The sequence below is a fragment of the Schistocerca piceifrons genome, chromosome 2 (genome assembly GCF_021461385.2).
Source record: "Schistocerca piceifrons isolate TAMUIC-IGC-003096 chromosome 2, iqSchPice1.1, whole genome shotgun sequence".
Classification (NCBI taxonomy): Eukaryota; Metazoa; Arthropoda; class Insecta; order Orthoptera; family Acrididae; genus Schistocerca; species Schistocerca piceifrons.
This window is the reverse complement of record NC_060139.1, coordinates 321,276,937-321,279,509: the sequence shown is the minus strand read 5'-3', so window position 1 is coordinate 321,279,509 and position 2,573 is coordinate 321,276,937. Positions and strand designations below refer to the sequence as shown.

General features: G+C 38.9%; 1 long non-coding RNA gene across 1 annotated transcript; it reads left to right on the top strand.

Moving 5' to 3' along the window:
* Positions 1-201: 201 nt before the first annotated feature.
* LOC124777585 lies at positions 202-2,204 on the top strand. Its single transcript, XR_007015752.1, has 3 exons — positions 202-554; positions 690-841; positions 1,873-2,204. It is a non-coding gene; the product is annotated as an uncharacterized LOC124777585 (long non-coding RNA).
* The last annotated feature ends 369 nt before the right edge of the window (positions 2,205-2,573 follow it).

Here is a 2,573-nt window from a genome sequence, read left to right as displayed (position 1 = left end):
GCCGTCCGCCGAAGAAAGAGCAGAGATTGAGGCTCATTTCCGGGGAAATGGATTGCCTGGTGCGATTGGGGCAATCGACGGTTCCCACATTAGGATTGATAGACCTCAGAAAGATCCCCAGTCCTATATGAATAGGAAGAATTATTTTTCTATTCAGCTTCAAGTAGTTTGTGACCAAAATCGACGGATTAGGGACTATCCGGGCTCTGTACACGACGGGAGGGTTTTCAGGACGTCCACACTCTACCACACACTCGAAGAAAAGTGTGGAGATTTTCATATTCTGGGTGACAGTGCCTATCCCTGCACCAGAAATTTATTAACACCCTTTATAAATACAGGGAATTTGCCCAGAGTGCAATGTGAATTCAATAGGGCACTCTCAAAAAACAGGTGCGTTGTGGAACATTGCTTTGGCATGTTGAAGCAGCGTTTCAGACAGTTGTATCATCTGAAATTGAGGAGTGCTAGAGAGATGGCGCACTTCATCCGAGCGTGCTGTGTGCTACACAATCTCGCCGTGGAAGATAACTTGGAGTTAGAAGATAACGAAGGTACATACAGCAATAACTGTATCATTTCATTGTTTTACTACATTTTCAATAATTTTGTAAACGCTACCGACATAAGCTGAATATACAAATAACTTCTAATTCTTTTGTGTGTATTTACGTATATGATCCTCACAGGTGTAGAAGATGATGCACCGGCTGAAGAACGAGTAGTCGGCTTCTACAACAGGGATGACAGAAGTGGCATTGCAAAGAGAAATATGATTGCAGCACAGTTGCAAATGTAAAAGCAGCACCAGATGCCCCATCACCAACATATTACAACAAATGTAAGTGAAACCATATCGGATAAAATTATACCTTCAGATTAACAGCTTTGGTTACTACAAATTTGACGGTTTGATGTTCAGTGTCTAAGAATTTCATTCATTCATTCTTTATTGATCAACAAATTTTGTGTTCAGAGAGTACTACATGATATGGCACAAGTCATACTTCTGAAGCATTTAAAAATACACAACACCAAATAAATACACCTACACTTACACAATTGTATGGGAATTATAGATTACAGGATACAGTATTAGTACATTCAAAAAGGCCTAATTAAAATTTGTGTATAAATTTAAAATCAAATTCAGTACAGATAAGCATTACACAATGTATACAGTAGTTATGATTTGCTGGATAAATATAAGTACATACAAATAGATCAACTTTGACAGTTGTTTAGGCCATATTGAAATTTACATTTTGAAGGTAAATTATAGTAGAGAAAGATAAGTGTGCAAATATATTACATAAAAACATAGCATTCAAAATAGTCGTGTTACAAAAACAGAATTTTAATAATATTGACAAGCCTTATTTTAAAATGTGCTGGGTTTTTATGTTTAGTGGTAGATGATAATAAAGTTTAATCCCCATACATTTTACACTATCAGCTATATGCTGAAAGGAAAGGGTAAACTGTGTCAGCAAGTATTTCCCTCTAGTGTCTTGCTGGTGGTAGTCCAGATTCTGCTTCAGGCTGCCAATATTTAGCTTGGTAAAGCTTAGTATCTCCAATCTATACTGGCATGGAAGTGAAAGAATATCTAGTTTTTGGAATACTTGTTTACATGAGTCTCCCTGCTTTTTAAATAACACCATCCTGACAGCTTTATTTTGGAGCTTAAATGTTTTATTGGACTCAGAACTGTGGCCACAGAATATGAGGCCATATGTTAGGATTTAGTGCAAGAGCATGGTAAACTGATGTTAGGATATTTATACTCATCAGTTCCCTGACTGACAAAAGCATAACACATACTTTACTGAGGTAGTAGTACATTTGATTTTTATTACTTTTCCCTTCCAGATCATACCAGTGATGTGGATGTTAGGATGTATTACGGACTACAAGCAGGAGATCAAGGTGAAGGAAGTCAACTGCAGGCCATGGAGGAAGAATAAAGGGCTGTCCAAGAATAGTACGCCATCTTTGGCACTCCCGGCGTGTCTCTTTCGGAGGATGCTAAGTTTCAACGACGTGCGTCTCGTGGGCCCCGAGGAATTGCTTCATGACATCATCAGTAAGGCTGAAAGCGTGACAGCGCTGCCTGGTGACTAGACCGGTAAACAACTCTGTTGACGTGACGTCACACGTTGGCCACAGCGTTTGTACTAGTGATGGGCTAAACAGCGATTTTCCGATATCAGTGATTTCTGTGAATGCTACTTTTCAGTATCTGTTATTCTTAACTGTGATTTATCGCAGTTAAGAGTCGCAGTTAAGGAACCTAAGTCGCGTATCCCTCCGCCACTGCTATTTCTGCTACTTCTGCGATTTCTGTGACTCCTGCGATTTCTGTGACTCCTGCGATTTCTGTGACTCCTGCGATTTCTGCGACGTACCACCGTATGAAAAAGTTACATCTGTCCACACAGAAAATTGCATCTCAACAAACCTGTCATTGGTAAGTATGTTTTACGTTTATTCTTCCGTTGGCTTTAATTTTGTATTAAAGAAACAACTGTGAAAATATTAATAGTGTAATTAATATGTAAGTAGCCGCACAG